Source organism: Hyperolius riggenbachi, chromosome 9, assembly GCF_040937935.1.
Source record: "Hyperolius riggenbachi isolate aHypRig1 chromosome 9, aHypRig1.pri, whole genome shotgun sequence".
In the NCBI taxonomy this organism is placed as follows: Eukaryota; Metazoa; Chordata; class Amphibia; order Anura; family Hyperoliidae; genus Hyperolius; species Hyperolius riggenbachi.
The window spans coordinates 43,622,299-43,642,102 of NC_090654.1; the positions used below are offsets into that span (position 1 = coordinate 43,622,299).

General features: G+C 52.4%; 1 long non-coding RNA gene across 1 annotated transcript in view; it reads left to right on the forward strand.

Moving 5' to 3' along the window:
• Nucleotides 1–19,804, forward strand: part of LOC137532279 (uncharacterized) — a 34,903-nt gene that overhangs the window by 974 nt on the left and 14,125 nt on the right. The gene's annotated exons all lie outside the window — the stretch shown is intronic.

The window sequence follows — 19,804 nt, forward strand, 5'->3', positions numbered from 1 at the left end:
CCCCCTGATCTCCCAGCAATAGAGCTGAAGCTGTCACCATGTTAGCCACAGCTTGGCACTGAAACACTGGCCTGCCCGTCAATATGTCGCTGCTCCTCCCCTCCTCAATGCTGCTGGTGCACCCAGAGAAGCATATAGTAACATGTCTGTAGATGTAAGGCCTGTACACACTGAAAATCACCATCTGCTCAGCCTGCCATGTGCAGCAGCAGCGCCCCTGATCACATGCAGCTCTGTCTGTAGCCACCTGCATCCATATACAGCCGCTCTGTCCTTACTGTGATCTTCTGGGCTGTGTATAACCTGAGGTCTGTGTATGGGGCGATGCTGAGCGATATTATGGTGCCGTTAGGGAAGATGAGGAGTTTTGCTGGCAGTGTGTAGCGGAGCAATGCTTTTCAGCGCTGCTAGATTTGGACGCAGCCAGCGCCGCTATAGACTGTAATGGGAATCAGTCTATAGCGGTGCTCAGTGAGTAACGTCGGCTCCGTCAGAAGACAGAGCCAAAGTTGCTTGAAAACAAAATAATTTGGTCTCCAGCAATCGCTGGAAGCCAAATTATTTCATTCCCCCACTATTCATGGCGGCCTGTAGGGGGAATAGTAATTAAAACGGCCTGGACTTGTGCAGAAGCAGGATCAGCCTTATAGCGCTGTATCCTGCGCCCAAGTCTACCGGTGCCGATTTCAAATGTACTCGTGTGTAGGGCTGGATCATATTCCACAAGGTGACTGCTATGGCTTCTATACACTGAAGCTACATACACACATGCGAGAATTGTTGTGATGACGGAAGGGCTTTAATTGGTGGGCGGGCTAGTAGAAAGCATTGCGAATGGTCGTGCTTGGGTATCGGGAGTCGTACGGATCTTTAACGATGCCCGAGCAATAGCGATCTGCAGCCTCTGTACACACATAATGATCGGCAGTTGAAACCGTCATTATCGGCTGTTTCAGATGCATGTGAGTACGTGTAAACCCAGCCATAAAGTGACCCTAAGGGCTGGGACCCACTGGCGTTTTTGGCAGTGTTTTGGGATCACTGACAATCGACAGTGATTCCAAAAAAACTTTGTCACTGTATCTAAATGGGGCTGAACCCACTAATGCGATTGTGATTAGAGTTAATCGCAATCGCAGGGCAGGCAGCATTTTGAGTGTGTTTGAGCTCAGTGCTAAGTATAGAAACACTGCAAAATCGCTTTGAAAAATGAATTTTGCAGCAATTTGGGGGCGAGCATTTGCAGATTTAAATAAAAGGCTTTCCTTCGTAGCCCTGCCCCCTAATGGAAGAGGTCATAGGTGTTTCTCTAGCACCAATCAGAGAAGCTTCTGTGACATCTTCTGCTAGGGGGCGGGGCTATGGGCGGAAGCTGGACATCGAGACACCCAGTAAGTATAATTAACTTTATTTAAAATTATAAACGCTCAGCCCCCAAATCGCTGTAAAATTTCTTTTTGAAAACTGTTTTGCAGCACTTCTATACATAACATCAGGGCAGTTTCTAGGCTAAAATGCACCCAGGGCGAGAGTCTAAAAATTGTGCCCCCCACCTGCCGTGGGGGGTGTCAACAGTATAGGTTAGCCAGGTCTAGTTGCCCTCAGTATAGGTAGCCAACTATAGGTCCCCCCAGTGTAGGTAGCCAGGCATAGGTGCTCCAGTATAATTGCCCCCAGTATAGGTTAGCCAGGTATGTGCCTCCGGTATAGGTATCCAGTATAGTTGCCCCATTATAGGTTAGATAGGCAGTTGCCCCTTGTATAGGTTAGATAAGTAGGTGCCCCCGTACAGGTTAGCTAGGTGGGTGCCTCTAATATACGTAGCCATAATAGTTGCCCCCAGCATAGGTTAGATAGGTAGGTGACCCCAGTATAGGTTAGTTAGGTATGTGCCTCCAATATAGGTAGCCAGTATTGTTGCCACCAGTATAGGCTAGCTAGGTAGGCGCCCCCAGTATAGGCTAGCTAGGTAGGTGCCCGCAGTATAGGCTAGCTAGGTAAGCGCCCGCAGTATAGGTTAGATAAGTAGGTGTCCCCAGTATAGATTATATAGGTAGGTGCCCCAGTATAGTTTAGATAGGTAGCTTCCCCGAGTATACATTACATAGGTAGGTTTCCCCAGTATGGGTTGGATAGGTAGGTTCCCCCAGTATAGGTAGGTGCCCCAGTGTAGGTTAGATAGGTAGGTTCCCCCAGTATAGGTTAGATAGGTAGGTTCCCCCTAGTATAGGTTATATAGGTAGGTGCCCCAAATGTATAGTCTAGATAGGTAGCTGCCCCCCAGTATAGGTAGGTAGGTGCCCCCCTCATAATGGGGGAGCCGCAGCCGTGGGGAGGGCAGCCCAACCTCTCCCTCCCTTCCTCACCCCGGGCCGCCCTCCGTGCTCCCCCTCCGACTGCAGAGTAATTAGCGCAGGGAAACGCTGTATACAACTACTCACCTTCCTGGTTCCAAGCGCCTGCTCACTCACCGTTGGTCTTCTCCTCTCTGCACAGACACTGATACACCCGCTGAACAGGAAGCAGCGTGTGTATCAGCGTCTATGCAGAGAGGAGAAGACCGGCGGCGAGTGAGAGGCGATTGGAACCAGGGAGGTGAGTAGTTGTATACAGCGCTTCCCTGCGCATTACTCTGCAGTCTGGAGGGGGAGCACGGAGGGCGGCCCAGGGAGAGGAAGGAAGGGAGAGGTCGGGCTGCCCTCCCCACGGCTGCGGCTCCCCCCTCCATTACAGCGCCCCCCCCTCCCTCTGCGCTCAGAGCTGCCGCACGGCTGCACGGCCCCTAGAAACGGACCTGCATAGCATTGATTGCCCAAAATGCTGCATGTCATGCGATTGTGATTAATCCTAATCGCAATCGCACTAGTGGGTTCCCCACCATTTAAATACATTGGCAAATCGTTTTTTTGTTTTTTTTCTGTTTTTTTTTCAATCGTCAGCGATCTAAAAACTCTGCCAATATCGCCCTAGTGGGTTCTAGCCGTAGACATGGCCCAAAATCCTTGTGCACACACCTAATTTTCAATTCATCATCCACCCTCTAATAGGATTAGCACTGTCCAAAGTTCTCATTGAGGGTTGGGAACACACTAGGCGATGCTTGAAAGGTTGCGTTTTGCTGCATATGCGTTAATGTGTTTTATTAGTGTTTTGAGTGCATTTTAATTGCATTAGCGTTTTGCACATGAGTTTTTCTTGCGTTTTACTTTGCTTACATAGAAAAGCGCGTAACTAACTGCGGGTGTCCTGTGAAGTATTGTTATCGCCAGGCTCGGACAGAGCCGCCGAACCACCGATGATCCCATCGGTGGGCCCCGACTGCCCCTCCTCCTGGGGGCCCCAGAGCTAAGAGGGAGGGGGGCACTAGCGTCGTGACGTTTTTTTTTTGTTTTTTTTTTAATTTATTAAAAACCTCTTTCCCCCCGGGGGGGGGCCCCCTCCTATCCTCCCCCTCCCTCACCTCAGAGGGCCCCCCTCCTATTACGAGCGGCGGTAGAGCGGCGGTTACAGCAAAGTTCCGGCGAGGTATAGCAGAAGATAGAGGTCCAGCTGCCTCCCGGGCTACGCTGTCTCCTCTATGCCGCTCGCACTGCTTCCTGGTTTAGTGCGCGGCAATTACAAAGGAGACAGCGACTGGGAGGCAGCTGGACCTCTATCTTCTGCTTTACCTCGCCGGAAGTTTGCTGTACCCGCCGCTCTCCCGCCGCTCGTAATAGGAGGTGGGCCCTCCGAGAGTCCGAGGTGAGGGAGGGGGAGGATAGGAGGGGGCCCCACCGGGGAAAAGAGCTGCCCTCCCCGCAGCTTGTAATAGGAGGGGGGACACCCAGGTGAGGGGGAGCAAAGGAGTCGGGGCCCCCACTGGCTACCCACCCGGCTACCTAACTGCCCACCCGGCTATCTAACTGCCTACATTCCCACCCGGCTACCTATCTACCCACCCGGCTACCGATCTGCCTACCCTCCCATCCGGCTGCCTAACTGCCCATCCGGCTACCTATCTACCCACCCGGCTACCTAACTGGCTGCCCACCCGGCTACCTATCTACCCACCCAGCTACCTATCTGCCTACCCTCCCACCTGGCTACCTAACTGCCCACCCGGCTACCTAACTGCCTACCCTCCCACCTGGCTACCCTTCTGCCTACCCTCCCACCCGGCTACCTAACTGCCCACCCGGCTACCTAACTGCCTACCCACCCATCCGGCTACCTATCTACCCACCCAGCTACCTATCTGCCTACCCTCCCACCCGGCTGCCTAACTGCCCATCCGGCTACCTATCTACCCACCCGGCTACCTAACTGGCTGCCCACCCGGCTACCTATCTACCCACCCAGCTACCTATCTGCCTACCCTCCCACCCGGCTACCTAACTGCCCACCCGGCTACCTAACTGCCTACCCTCCCACCCGGCTACCCTTCTGCCTACCCTCCCACCCGGCTACCTAACTGCCCACCCGGCTACCTAACTACCTATCTACCCACCCAGCTACCTATCTGCCTACCCTCCCACCCGGCTACCTAATTGCCCACCCGGCTACCTAACTGCCTACCCTCCCACCCGGCTACCTATCTGCCCACCCGGCTACCTATCTGCCCACCCGGCTACCTATCTGCCCACCTGGATACCTATCTACCCACCCAGCTACCTATCTGCCCTCCCGGCTACCTAACTGCCTACCCTCCCACCTGGCTACCTAACTGCCCACCTGGCTACCTATCTACCCACCCAGCTACCTATCTGCCTACCCTCCCACCCGGCTACCTATCTGCCCACCCGGCTACCTATTTACCCACCCAGCTACCTATCTGCCTACCCTCCCACCTGGCTACCTAACTGCCCACCCGGCTACCTAACTGCCCACCCAGCTACCTATCTGCCCACCTGGCTACCTAACTGCCTACCCTCCCACCCGGCTACCTAACTGCCCACCCAGCTACCTATGTGCCTACCCTCCCACCCGGCTACATAACTGCCTACCCGGCTACCTATCTGCCTACCATGCCATGGGCGTCCCTACATAGGGCAAAATGGGGCATGCGCACTCCCCTGGCTAGCTGCTGCCCCCCCTAGCTACCCGGACGTGGCTGGCCCGCCCGCCCTGGGGTGGCAGCGGAGAGAGAAAAGAAGTGGCAGGCACAGCGGCGCTGCCTGCCGCATCACTTAATTCTAAAGGGGGGAGCGAGAGAGGGGGAGCCCCAAGGTGAGGGAAGGGGGAGGGGGAAACGTCCTCCCTTCCCCACCGCTTCTCTTCTCTCTCCGCTGCCACTGAGGACACCTATAGATCTGGCTATTTAAACTGGGGACACCTATAGACCTGTCTATCTATACTGGGGGGCCCTGTCACTACCTAAACTAGTGGCTCCTGTCACTACATACACTGGGGGGGGGGGGGTCCCTGTCACTGCATACACTGGGGGGCTCCTGTCATACCTAAACTGGGGGTACCTGTCACTAACTGAACTGGGGGGCGCCTGTCAATACCTGAACTGGGGGCACCTGTCACTACCTGAACTGGGGGGCCCTGTCACTACCTAAACTGGGGGCTCCTGTCACTACATACACTGGGGGGGGGGTCCCTGTCACTGCATACACTGGGGGCTCCTGTCATACCTAAACTGGGGGTACCTGTCACTAACTGAACTGGGGGGGGGCGCCTGTCAATACCTGAACTGGGGGCACCTGTCACTACCTGAACTGGGGGGCCCTGTCACTACCTAAACTGGGGGCTCCTGTCACTACATACCCTGGGGGGCACCTGTTACTACCTTAACTGGGGGGCACCTGTCACTACAAACACTGGGTGCTCCTGTCACTACCTAAACTGGGGGGTATCTGTCATTAACTAAACTGGGGGGCTCCTGTCGCTACCTAAACTTGGGGGTCCTGTCACTACCTAAGCTGGGAGGCTCCTGGTGCTACCTAAACTAGGGTGCACCTGTCACTACCTAAACTATCCAGGCCAGCCCAGCATCACCACCAGCCAACCAGCCCAGAATCACTGTCAAAAAGGCCACAGCATCACCACCAACAGTCAGGCCAACATTTACTTCAACCAGCCAAGTACAGCCCAGCATCACCGCCAGGCCGGCCACAGCATCACCGCCAGGCCTTTCAACCCACACATCATCCCCAATCCAGCCAAAAACAGTATTGCCTGGCACAGCAGCCAGTAGAGGAGAATTCAGAAGCCAGGTGAGAGGTGTATACCATATTAAGTGGGCATTCTGCCTATTTATGTGAAATGCTGTTTATTTATGTGCCTCATGACTGCTGAATTTGTCTTGTTGGGGGCCTCATGGTTACTGAATTTGTCTTGTTGGGGGCCTCATGGTTACTGAATGTCTTGTTGGGGGCCTCATGATTGCTGAATTTGTCTTGTTGGGGGCCTCAAGATTGCTGAATTTGTCTTGTTGGGGGCCTCATGATTGCTGAATTTGTCATGTTGGGGGCCTCATGATTGCTGAATTTGTCTTGTTAGGGGCCTCATGATTGCTGATTTTGTCTTGACGGGGGACCTCATGATTGCTGAATTTGTCTTGTTGAGGGTCACATGATTGCTAACTGCGAGACTATGGAAAAGGCTGAATCATCATCATATGAGACAATAGCTACTTTTTAGCTTTTTAAAACAGAAAATAAAACTGGGAGGTTCTAAAATAAAAAAAAAAGAATACATTTTTCAGGAGTAGGATGGATGAAATTGTTTATCTTCACAGTTTATTTTCAACTTGGATTTTCCATAATGTTCATGTATGAGTTAAAACGTTTTTATTTAGTTTAAATTGCTGTTGCCACTTTGCAATAGATAAGTGACTTTTGGATTGCATTTTGTGGGGGTATCTGCCGTCAACCTGATTGCATTGTGTGGGGGTATCTGCTGTCAACCTGATTGCATTTTGTGGGGGTATCTGCCACCAACCTGATTGCATTGTGTGGGGGTATCTGCCGTCAACCTGATTGCATTTTGTGGGGGTATCTGCTGCCATTTGACTACTTGATGAATTATGAGGCATGTAACTACTTGAATATTTTATCTACAATGTATCTGGTCGGACCTAATCTCTGTGAATAACGCCGCTACTTATTTTGTGTTTTGTATTTTTTTTTTAAGTCTGCCCATGACTCATCATGACCACGCCGATGTTCCAGTGCATGGTGACACCCATTTAGTTTCGCATTTAGACATATCCCTATTGGAGACTGTCCTCAGAATTGCTCACAATCTATTCCCTACCATAAAGTCATGCAAAATTTCTAGAGTACATGTGTATGTGAGCCCAAAATGGGGGGGGGGGGGGGGAGGAGGAGAGGGGGGGGGCCCCAGGCTGAAACTTCCTTGGTGGGCCCTTGGTGTCCCAGTCCGACCCTGGTTATCGCGATAATTCACTTGCGGCCGCTACGCTGTTCATTTGCATAGTTGTAACTATGTAAGTTAACATAGTAGCGGCTGCAAGTGAAGTATCGCGGTAACGATACTGCACAAGACCACCTGCAGTTAGTTACGGGCCCTAGGCAAAGCGGGCGCTCCTTCACATTAACCTCCCTAGCGGTATGGACAGATATATCCAGTGGCGGACATACGGCCGTGCAGGTCGTGCCGCCGCACAAGGGCCCCTGAAGTTCCCCTGCTTCAGGGGGCCCATTAAGGAAGTATCGAGCAGTATACAAAGTTGGAGACCAAGCGGCAGCTGCCTCTAGCGTCTGCTGCAGCCCCGGCCGGAGACTTCCTGTATTTTCTGCTCTCCCGCCGGCCGCCGCGCATACCGGGAGGGGGGCCCCCCGAGGTGAGGGAGGGAGGATAGGAGTCGGGCCCCCCACCCGGATAGCTACCCACCCACCCGGCTACCTTACCCACCCGGCTACCTTACCCACCCGGCTACCTAACCACCCACCCGGCTACCTACCCGGCTACCTAACCACTCTGCCGGCTACCTACCCACTCGGCTACCTACCCGGCTACCTAACCACCCACCCGGCTACCTACCCACCCGGATACCTACACACCCACCCGGCTACCTACCCGGCTACCTAACCACCCACCCGGCTACCCACCCGGCTACCTACCCACCCGGATACCTACCCGGTTACCTAACCGCCCTGCCGGCTACCTACCCTCCCGGCTACCTACCCGGCTACCTAACCACCCACCCGGCTACCTACCCTCCCGGATACCTACACACCCACCCAGCTACCTACCCGGCTACCTAACCACCCACCCGGCTACCTACCCACCCGGATACCTACACACCCACCCGGCTACCTACCCGGCTACCTAACCACCCACCCTCCTACCTACCCACCCGGCTACCTAACCACCCACCCGGCTACCCACCCACCCGGCTACCTACCCGGCTACCTAACCACCCACCCGGCTACCTAACCACCCACCCGGCTACCTACCCACCCGGCTACCTAACCACCCACCCGGCTACCTAACCACCCACCCGGCTACCTAACCACCCACCCGGCTACCCACCCACCCGGCTACCTAACCACCCACCCGGCTACCCACCCACCCGGCTACCTAACCACCCAACCGGCTACCTACCCACCCGGCTACCTACCCACCCGGCTACCTAACCACCGTGCCGGCTACCTACCCACCCGGCTACCTACCCGACTACCTAACCACCCACCTGGCTACCCACCCACCCGGCTACCTACCCGGCTACCTAACCACCCACCCGGCTACCTACCTACCCGGCTACCCAACCACCCACCCGGCTACCTAACCACCCACCCGGCTACCTACCCGGCTACCTAACCACCCACCCGGCTACCTACACACCCACCCGGCTACCTACCTACCCACCAGGCTACCTACCTACCCACCCACCCGGCTACCTACCAACCCACCAGGCTACCTACCTAAAGACCCACCAGGCTACCTACCTACCCACCCACCCACCCAGCTACCTACCCACCCACCTAGCTACCTACCCACCCACCTACCCACCCACCAGGCTACCTACCCACCCGCCTACCCAGCCACCCACCAGGCTACCCACCCACCCGGCTACCAGCCACCCACCAGGCTACCTACCCACCCGGCTAAGGGCTACCTACCTACCCACCCGGCTGCCTACCTACCTACCCACCAGGCTACCTACCCACCAGGCTACCTACCCACTCACCCACCAGGCTACCTATCCACCCAACCACCCATGGGAGCTGCGCGCCGGATGGAGGCTGGGACAGGAGGTCTGCTGCTGCAGGTGAGTAAATGGTTTTTTTATTATTTATTTTAGCAGGTGTATGTTCTGGGCAGGTCTGCCACATGATTGCATGTATGTTCTGGGCAAATCTGCCGACATGATTGCATGTATTTTCTGGGCAAATCTGCCGACCTGATTGAACGTATTCTCTGGGCAAATCTGCCGACATGATTGCACGTATTTTCTGGGCATATCTGCCGACATGATTGCACGTATTTTCTGGGCATATCTGCCTACATGATTGCACGTATTTTCTGGGCATATCTGCCGACATCATTGCACGTATTTTCTGGGCATATCTGCCGACATCATTGCACGTATTTTCTGGGCATATCTGCCGACATCATTGCACATATTTTCTGGGCATATCTGCCGACATCATTGCACGTATTTTCTGGGCATATCTGCCGACATCATTGCACGTATTTTCTGGGCATATCTGCCGACATCATTGCACGTATTTTCTGGGCATATCTGCCGACATCATTGCACGTATTTTCTGGGCATATCTGCCGACATGATTGAATGTATTTTATGGGCAAATCTGCCGACATGATTGAATGTATTTTATGGGCAAATCTGCTCACATTATGTGTATTTTCTTGAGAAAACCTGCACAATTATGTGAATTTTCTGGGGAAAGGGTCACCAAAACTTGGGCCCACTGTCTTTGCGTTGCACTTTTCAAGGGAACCTGAGGTGAGAATAATATTGAGGCTGCCATATTTCTCTCCTTTTAAGCAATACTAGTTGCCTGGTTGCCGTTCTGGTCCTCTGCCTCTTATTCTTTCAACCATAGACCCTGAACAAGCATGCAGCAGGTCAGGGGTTTCTGACAATATTGTCAGAACTGAGAAGATTAAGCTGCATGCTTGTTGCTGGTGTAATTCAGTTTATTACTGCAGCCCAGTGGCGTCCCTACCATGGGGCGGCCAGGAGCGCTCCGCTCCGGGTGTCAGCTCCAGGGGGGGTGTCATCAAGGCCTCCCCAGAAGCCTTGATGACACAGGAGGGGAAGCAGCGCTGAAGGAGGGGTGGCAGCGTCGGCGGGGAGGGGGGAAATACCCCCCACATCTCCCTCACCTGGGTCCCCTCCTTCGGCGCTTCCCCTCCACGGGCGCCGGCAACGGGCACTGACAGGGCGGCTGATAGCCGCCCTCAGTTTACCCGAGCAGGGCTACGGGAAGATGGCCGCCGAAGCCCGCACTGGAGACAAAAATAGACGGCAAGATGGCCGCCGACACCATCTTGCCGTCTATTTTTGTCTCCAGTGTGGGCTTTGGCGGCCATCTTCCCGTAGCCCTGCACTGATGACGCAGCAGGAGACGGCGCGGGACATTCAAGAGGAGCTGCGGAGGCTGCCTGGGACTCGGAAGACATCTGCAGGTAAGGTTTTTTTCTTTTACAGGTGCACCGGCCACCCACCGCTGCTGCCCACCTACCCACCGCTGCTGCCCACCTACCCACCACTGCTGCCCACCTACCCACCAGGCTACCCACCACTACTGCCCACCTGCCCACCACTGCTGCCCACCTACCCACCGCTGCTGCCCACCTACCCACCAGGCTACCCACCGCTGCTGCCCACCTGCCCACCGCTGCTGCCCACCTGCCCACCGCTGCTGCCCACCTACCCACCACTGCTAGCAGGCTACCCACCACTGCTGCCCACCTACCCACCGCTGCTGCCCACCTACCCACCACTGCTGCCCACCTACCACCACTGCTGCCCACCTACCCACCACTGCTGCCCACCTACCCACCAGGCTACCCACCACTGCTGCCCACCTACCCACCACTGCTGCCCACCTACCCACCGCTGCTGCCCACCTACCCACCAGGCTACCCACCGCTGCTGCCCACCTGCCCACCGCTGCTGCCCACCTGCCCACCGCTGCTGCCCACCTACCCACCACTGCTAGCAGGCTACCCACCACTGCTGCCCACCTACCCACCACTGCTGCCCACCTACCCACCGCTGCTGCCCACCTACCCACCAGGCTACCCAGCAGGCTACCCACCGCTGCTGCCCACCTGCCCACCGCTGCTGCCCACCTGCCCACCGCTGCTGCCCACCTACCCACCACTGCTGCCCACCTACCCACCGCTGCTGCCCACCTACCCACCGCTGCTGCCCACCTACCCACCGCTGCTGCCCACCTACCCACCACTGCTGCCCACCTACCCAGCAGGCTACCCACCACTGCTGCCCACCTACCCACCACTGCTGCCCACCTACCCACCGCTGCTGCCCACCTACCCACCACTGCTGCCCACCTACCCAGCAGGCTACCCACCACTGCTGCCCACCTACCCACCACTGCTGCCCACCTACCCACCACTGCTGCCCACCTACCCACCAGGCTACCCAGCAGGCTGCCCACCTACCCACCACTGCTGCCTACCTACCCACCAGGCTACCCAGCAGGCTACCCACCACTGCTGCCCACCTACCCACCGCTGCTGCCCACCTACCCACCGCTGCTGCCCACCTACCCACCGCTGCTGCCCACCTACCCACCAGGCTACCCACCACTGCTGCCCACCTACCCACCACTGCTGCCCACCTACCCACCAGGCTACCCAGCAGGCTGCCCACCTACCCACCAGGCTACCCACCACTGCTGCCCACCTACCCACCACTGCTGCCCACCTACCCACCACTGCTACCCAGCAGGCTGCCCACCTACCCACCAGGCTACCCAGCAGGCTGCCCACCTACCCACCACTGCTGCCCACCTACCCACCACTGCTACCCAGCAGGCTGCCTACCTACCCACCAGGCTACCCAGCAGGCTGGCCACCTACCCACCACTGCTGCCCCCCTACCCACCATGCTACCCACCTACCCACCACTGCTGCCCACCTACCCACCAGGCTACCCAGCAGGCTACCCACCACTGCTGCCCCCCTACCCACCACTGCTACCCAGCAGGCTGCCCACCTACCCACTAGGCAATCAGGCTGCTCACCCTTCACCACCTACCCACCAGGCTATCAGCTTGCCAACACTCAAATCTGTTACCGATATTGTGTATTTTGTGGTCAGATCTGCTACCGACATTGTGTATTTTGTGGTCAGTTTAACTACCGTCATTATGTATTTTGTGGTCAGTTTAACTACCGTTGTGTATTTTGTGGTCAGTTTAACTACCGTCATTGTGTATTTTGTGGTCAGTTTAACTACTGATATTGTGTATTTTGTGGTGAAATCTGGTGCTGACATTGTGTATGTTCTGGTCAAATCTACCGCAAGATTGAATGATTTTTTTCTGGTCAAATCTGCCGACATGATTGAATGTATTTTCTTGTGAAATCTGCTCACATAACGTGTAATGTCTGGTGAAATGTTCTCGCATTACGTGTATTTTATGTTGAAAGCTTCTGACATTTTGTGTATTTTCTGGAGAAAAGCTGCGCAATGATGTGAATTTTCTGGAGAAAGGTTGACTAAAACTTGGGTGCACTTTTAAATTAGCTCCGCCCCATCCGGTCATAGCCACGCCCATTTTCGCACGCCGCAGGTGGTGTACCGTGTGGGGGGGGTGTCTTTCAATACCTAGCACCGGGTGTCAAATGCCCTAGGTACGCCACTGCTGCAGCCAAATAGATCAGCAGGGCCGCCAGGCAACTAGTATTGTTTAAAAGGAAATAAATATGGCAGCCTCCATATCACTCTCACCCCGGGATCACTTTAAATTACAGTTAGCTCCGCCCTTATCCGGTCATTCCACACCCATTTTTTGCCGCGGCGCGCTTTGCGCACCGCAGGTCAGGGGAGCCCACAATTGATATTTTGCACAGGGGCCCACTGCTGGCTGTGTCCACCACTGGATATATCCGTCCATAAAAACATGCTGTGAACAGTATAAATGTGCATACACATCAATACTCTCCTGCACTGCATACTAGACCCTTGCTTGACACATTTTTGCAAGTTACAGGAAAAAAAAGTTTAAAAAATAAATTTTATCACTTTTTTGCACAGAAATCCTGGGAAAAATTGAATGCCAGGGTTAAAGAAAATCTGTAATGAAAAAAGTTCCCCTGGGGGTACTCACCTCAGTAGGGGGAAGCCTCCGGATCCTATTGAGGCTTCCCCCGTCCTCCTCGGTCCTACGGCGGCGGCGAAATTCTCCTGGAGCGGCGGCGATGTAAATATTTACCTCTTGGCTCCAATGCAGGCGCAGTATCCGCTCTTCCCATGGAGATAGGCGGAAATAGCTGATCTCCGTCGGACCGCTCTCCTGCGCCTGCGCAGTACAGCGGACCCAAAGGAGATTGGCCTTGTCCGCCTATCTGCGTCAGAAGAGCCGCAACAGCGCCCCCGCTGGAGCCAGAAAAGGTAAATATGGCACAGCAGGACAAATTATCGCCTGTGCGTTCCGGGGGCTGCAGCGAGACCGCTGTGGGACACAGGAGGATGGGGGAAGCCTCTATAGTGTCCAGAGGCTTCCCCCTACTGAGGTGAGTACTCCCAGGGGAACTTTTTTCGTACAGGTTTTCTTTAAGCTGCACTGCTAAGGAACACAGCTTGATGAATCAGGCCCAAGGGTACACAGAGCTTGTGCCAAAGTAAGCACTTAGCTTCCGATTGGAGGAAGCTAGTGGAGGCGGGGAGATCCTGTAATGGAGGAGAACAGTGATTGACAAGCTACAGGTGAATACAGGTCCTATTTAGAATTAAAAATTCCGCCTTGGGTTCTCTGTAAAAACGGATTTTGAAAATCTAGTTCCACTTTCATGATTTCCTCTGCACTGACTGATAAAACTGTTTGGTTGCTATGGGCAGCATCTCTGCGCTGACTGATATAACTGACACAGTTGCTATGGGCAGCATCTCTGCACTATAGTAGAAGAGACAAGAGTGCTCCTTTGGTGTAATACTTTTCTTTACTTAAAATTTCACGCATACAGGTTACACGCGTCGGGAGACACCGCACCTGCTGTTTTGGCCAAACACAGGGTAGGAGAGGACGGTTGGCAGGCCTGAGAAGCGCTTTTGTTTTTAACACATTGTAAGTGTAACCTGTATGCGTGAAATTTTAAGTAAAGAAAAGTATTACACCAAAGGAGCGCTCTTGTCTCTTCTACTATTTTACTTAGGTCACTGGTACCACCCAGCAACCAGGAGCAGCACCTTGAAACCATCACAGCCCATACCGAGTGAGGGGGTAGCGCAGGAGAATCTCTTCCTTCTGTAGCATCTCTGCACTGACTGATATAACTGACACGGTTGCTATGGGCAGCATCTCTGCACTGGCACTGACTGATATAACTGATGCGGTTGCTATGGGCAGCATCTCTGCACTGACTGATATAACTGACACGGTTGCTATGGGCAGCATCTCTGCACTGGCACTGACTGATATAACTGATGCGGTTGCTATGGGCAGCATCTCTGCACTGACTGATATAACTGACACGGTTGCTATGGGCAGCATCTCTGCACTGGCACTGACTGATATAATTGACGCGGTTGCTATGGGCACATCTTACCTTGCATTTGCTGCACCGCCACTGCACCGCATGCATCATGTTCCCATATGGTAGATTAGATAAAGTAGCAGTATGGGCTGTTGGCCGGCGGGGAGAGCACACCTGTCTGCTCAGTGAGAGGCGCCCTGCAGCCATACTACACAGGCAGTATCGGGAAGCTTGGAAGGCTCCCACCTGTAGTGTCGGGGTTGGTGTGAGCAGCACAGGCAGCCTGCTGTGGACAGTACTTCTTCCTGCGCCACCAACACAGGCCTACCCTGCAGTCACTGATGTACCCAGCAGTCACCTTGCTTTGATGATAAAACCCCCTATTGTACTGTGTTTACCTAAGCAGCCTGCCATGTGCAGCAGCAGCTCCACTGATCACGTGCAGCTCTGTCTGCAGCCACCTGCATCCATATACAGCAGCCCTGTCCCTTCCAGCAGCCTAACTACTGGATTCCCCAGACTCACAATATACACACAGGCTCTCACAGCCCCAGGGCTGGTTTAAGCAACATGGGGGCCCCGGGGCAAAGGTAAATTGGGAGCCTCCTACCCCCCTCGCCCTTCCCAGCATAGTCAGCCCCCAGGCTTGTAGTAAACTACACCCACGCTATTTGACCAATCACATCGCTTAGTGCTGTAAGAGAGTACTGTGATTGGAGAACTGCTCCCCATGAGGAATTGTGCTGGGTTCCCTGAAGTAGACTAGAGCCAAGGATTGTAGTTAGCCAATAAATAGTATCATCCTGATTCAAAGTATAACCACACCTCCCAACTTTTTGAGATGGGAAAGAAGGACACTTAAGCCACGCCCCTGCCACTCCCTTAATCACACCCCTAGTCATACATACCATAAAGATTTCATGAGAAAAATAGGTTGTTTTATAATTCAAACCACACTGATCCTTTCTATCCTGGTTCATTTTCCTTCATATTAACATTTTTAAATTATTAATATATAATTTTAAAGGATGGGAATAAAGTTTAAAGTCAATCAAACACATTTTTTTAGTAGAGAAATATATATATTTACATAGAAAGAGGGACAAAGTCCTGAAAGAGACAAATGAGGAGGAAAGGGGGACAAGGTTCCCAAAGAGAGACTGTCCCTCCAAAAGAGGGGGACAGTTGGGAGCTATGACATAACTAATGCAACCTCACTGTTGGGCAACATTTTTTGTTTGAATTCAGGTACAAGTTAAATTAATTTGTGTTCAGTAAAACTGGTGCATCCCGTCTATTCAAGAGGCACTGTAGTGAAATAATATAATGAATGAAATTGCTTTTAGAAATAATTTATCAGCTCTGTGGAAAGTTTGTTTCGGGGAATTCCAAAGCCAGTGAAAATAATGCCTGGTGTCCTAGAATGCTCTGAGGAGAATTCCGCATTGCTAAACAGCCTAGGCTAAGCATCACTGGGAGGGTGGGGCTACATACCAGTACACAGCCATATATAGCTATAGGAAGTGTTTCTGATGCTGAAACCAGGAGAATAACCTTTAACCCTCTGGGGGATAATCCCGAGCTGAGCTCGGGGTAAGCCGCCACAGAGGATTTCTCAGGCCCTGGTGGGCCGATTTGCATAATTTTTTTTTGTTGCACACAGCTAGCACTTTGCTAGCTGCGTGTATATACCGATCGCCGCCGCTCCGCGCTGATTCGCCGCTACCCACCGTGCCGCACCGCTCCCCCCCCAAGACCCCGTGCGCAGCCTGGCCAATCAGTGCCAGGCAGCGCTGAGGGGTGGATCGGGACTCCCTCTGACGTCGTTGACGTCGATGATGTCATCCCAATTGTCGCCATGGCGACGGGGGAAGCCAAACAGGAAATCCCGTTCTGAACGGGATTTTCTGTTTGCTTTGATTGCCGGAGGCGATCGGAGGTGGTCAGGGGATGCCGCTGCACAGCGGCTATCATGTAGCTAGCACTAGGCTAGCTACATGATTAAAAAAAAAAATAATTAAAAAAAAATGTGCTGCGCCGCCCCCTGGCGATATTATTGTATCGCCCATTAGGTTAAAGTGGGTATCCTGAATAATTTCCTGCATTCCACTATACGTCACTGCAGCGTTTCTTTAATCATACTGTGGTCACCATTTCATCACCTATATAGTGACAGCTCCTGTCACACCCAACTCTGTCCTCCATAACACAACCACACTGTCTGTTGTGAGCCAACTACGGGGCCAGACAAGGCCACAATGCACTGTTAGCACTCATTTGATCTAACAAGCCTTTTCATCTCTATCTAGTTTAAAATTCAAGGCTGTGCCCCCGACATACATGCTGCAATAAACTATATTCTGATTCCCCTACAGAGAGTCTAAAAGGGGTGTTCCCACTTTAATGACATTGCATGTCTCATATATAAGTGGCCATTCTTTACCTGGCGTAGGTGGTAGCAACCTCCTGCCAGGAGTGGTGGCTCTGCTCTCCAGGGTGCCATTAGCTGGGGGAGCTGCAGGAGGTGGAACATTGGAATCCGCTCTTCAAGATACGCTGATCGCTGCAGCTGCTGCGGCTGCCACTCCAGCCAGTTAGCGGGGTGCCTCTTCCCTCCTCACAGGCATGTACGTTCTGGCATGACGTCACATGCCTGCATGACACGTCAGGGAGAGCGCGCTGCTGGAGGAAGAAGTGTAACCATGGCAACCATGATGCCAGCGCAGCCCCAGGCAGAATCAAGAAATGTATGTCCCGACACCCGGCCACCTCACTCCCCTCAGCCAACACCGTCCTCACCCCTGACAGTTCAGGCCACAGCATCCGGCGGCCACTACAGACATTTTTAAAGGGGAAATAGATACGTGGGGTCCCCTATGGATTCTTGGGCCTTTGGACAATTTCCCCCCCCTTGCCTTAATTGAAGTGCCGGCCCTGTGCCGCCCCGAAGGTGATGTAGATGCCTCGCGGTGGTGACGTAGAGTTTTGCGATTAAGCACACCTTGCCAGTGATGTATATACTATACTGTAATATATATGTTAGATCTAGTAATAAAAGATTAATTCTAGGCACAGCATATACTGTCAGGCTGTATAACGGTAAGCACAGCTTTAATACAAGGTTTTAACACTGGTTTCTTCAACTAGATGTTCAAGCATTACTGTAGTTGTATGCTAGCCTTGCAACACATAGCTGTCTCTTGCAGCATTTCATAGCTCCCAACTATGCCTGTTTTGGAGGGACAGTACCTCTTTGGGGACCGTGTCCCTCTTTCTTCCTCATTTGTCCCACTTTCATGACTGATGTATAGATCTATGTAATTATATGTATTTTATCCAGGGCTGAGGGGTCGGTACAAAAATCTTCCGACTCCGACTTCTCAGTTTTTGAAATCACCGACTCCAACTCGACTCCGGGTACCCAAAATGGCTCCGACTTCGACTCCTTAATCTAATACTTACCAGGGCTGTGTAGTCGGTACAAAAATCTTCCGACTCCTCAGTTTATGAAATCACTGACTCCGACTCCGGGTACCCAAAATGGCTCCGACTCCTCGCCTCCGACTCCTTAGTCTAATACTTACCAGGGCTGTGGATTTTGTACAAAAATCATCCGACTCCGACTCCGGGTACCCAAAATTGCTCCGACTCCAACTCCGACTCCACAGCCCTGATTTTAACTACTAACACATGTGTTTAATTGACTCTAAACTTTATTAACACTCTTTAAATTGATATACAGTGGTTTGCAAAAGTATTCGGCCCCATTGAAGTTTTCCACATTTTGTCATATTACTGCCACAAACATGAATCAATTTTATTGGAATTCAATGTGAAAGACCAATACAAAGTGGTGTACACGGGAGAAGTGGAACGAAAACCATACATCATTCCAAACATTTTTTACAAATAAATAACTGCAAAGTGGGGTGTGCATAATTATTCAGCCCCCTTTTGTCTGAGTGCAGTCAGTTGCCTATAGACATTGCCTGATGAGTGCTAATGACTAAATAGAGTGCACCTGTGTGTAATCTAATGTCAGTACAAATACAGCTGCTCTGTGAAAGCCTCAGAGGTTGTCTAAGAGAAAATTGGGAGCAACAACACCATGAATTCCAAAGAACACACCAGACAGGTCAGGGATAAAGTTATTGAGAAATGTAAAGCAGGTTAGGCTACAAAAAGATTTCCAAAGCCTTGAACATCCCACGGAGCACTGTTCAAGCGATCATTCAGAAATGGAATATAACTGTAAACCTGTAAACCTACCAAGACAAGGCCGTCCACCTAAACTCACAGGCAGGGCCGGCCTTAGGTTTCACTGCAACCTGAGCAAAACCGGATTTTGGTGCCCTCCCCCATCCTCTTTGCACGTGATCACACATACACACGCACACACACAAGCCCATATATAGCACCAACAATTTGCAACACTCGTTATAGCTGTGGTGCGCAGGGCTGTGGAGTCGGGGCAATTTAGGGTGCCTGGAGTCGGAGTCGGGAACAAATGCACCGACTCCAACTCCTAATGAATTTAAACTGTAATAGAAAATATGATAAAATGTTCTATTTCTCAGATAATAGTCATCATAAATAATTTATACATACAGTAATAGCTGTGCTTAGTCCACAAAAAATGAAGGAAAAAAAACAAAATGATTGACTTGGGCTGCTTCAATAAAGCAGTCCCCATATTTTTAAAGTCAGATATACACATCTGATTGTGACTGTATATATGATGTGTACACAGGAATCTCTTATATATACTAAATAACATCTATGCTGTAAGAATAAAGCCTCATGTGTAGCTGTGTCACTAATAGAGATGGTCAACGAGATGGAAATAATTCAGCATTGATTCTGATTTATGCAAATGTATGCACTCCCTTTGCTGATGAAATCAAATAATTTGATATGTTGTTAAAATTTGGTTTGGTGACTACGAATTAAATGGTACCTGAGAAGGATGAAAAGAAAATTATTTTATACATACCTGGGGCTTCCTCCAGCCCCCTTCAGGCTAATCAGTCCCTCGCTGTCCACCTCCACCACCCGGATCTTCTGCTATGAGTCCCGGTAATTCAGCCAGTCAGCGCAGTCCGGCCGCATGCCGCTTCCACAGCCAGGAGCATTCTGCACCTGCGCAATAGTGCTGCAC